Source organism: Suricata suricatta, chromosome 7, assembly GCF_006229205.1.
Source record: "Suricata suricatta isolate VVHF042 chromosome 7, meerkat_22Aug2017_6uvM2_HiC, whole genome shotgun sequence".
NCBI lineage: Eukaryota > Metazoa > Chordata > Mammalia > Carnivora > Herpestidae > Suricata > Suricata suricatta.
In genome coordinates, this window is record NC_043706.1 from 2,929,475 (window position 1) to 2,930,561 (window position 1,087).

Below are 1,087 nucleotides of genomic sequence, written 5' to 3' on the forward strand. Positions count from 1 at the left end.
ACCGCCGCGTCTCAGGGCCTTTCCCTGGACGGTCACGGGCCCTCCCGCGCCGTCATGTGCACGCGGGGAGCGCGCCCCGGGGGCCGCGGAGTCTCCCGCTTCCGGCCAGGGTGCGCGGGGCCTTGAACCTCCCTGCGCGGCCCCAGCCCCCGCCGCAAGGCCCCCCTCTGCCCTCCCCTTCCATTCCTCCGGCCTGCAGGGCGAGAAGGGACGCGAGGCGGGGCTCGGCTCCTACAGGACACAGGACACAGAGAAATAGGAAGGCGTGGAGGACTTGCTTTAAAATCTCTCCTGAGTTTAAAAAAAGTTGTTTTTTAACTTCCTCCTGCCTCGACCAATGTTCGCTCTTTATGCTGCCCCACAGAAGTGTTTTTAGCCCCCCAGTTAATGGCCGACCCCCAAACATGCAGTGAACAGCTGTGCCGAGATCCTAGTTTGTGCACAGGGCCATGGGGGGAGGGGAGGCGTGGGAGGGGGCGTTTGGCTTTGGCTGGTGTCGTCTTCACAGAGAGAACCTAAAATACTGTTTACAGGCAATGCAAAGTAGTGGAAAACGTGATGGCCTTGAATGACATGTGTGGCTGACGCCCCATCACTTCCAAAGTGTGGAGTCTGATGCCTCTGCACCGTTTCGGCCGTCTGTGAACATGCCCTTCAAGACCCTCCAGGGACTAAGAAGAGTTTATATAGCCCCTCCCCCCCAGCAGCAAACCATGTGACAGTGGCAGTTGCTCAAGAGACCGTCCCCCCTCACATTTCTATTTACTAACGTGGCATTAGGATGGTTTAGCAACAACTCGAGTTCCCTGCTCCATCGCCTTTTCTGCCCGGTGGTGTGCTAGCTTCTGAACACTTAGAAAATGCGCTCGAGCCCTCCTGTCTGCCGGTTACATTTTTTCCAGACCTAACACTCGCCTCCTCAGGTTGGGCCATGTGCTCTGTCAAGACACCCTTGACGTCTCACTCAGGACTTCTTTCTCCTTCTCTTTTAGATTCTCCAGATATACTGGTGTTATCAATCAGATGAAAAGCCACGATCTTGGGGTGCCTGGCTGACTCGGTAAGGCCTCTGACTTTTGATCTTGAG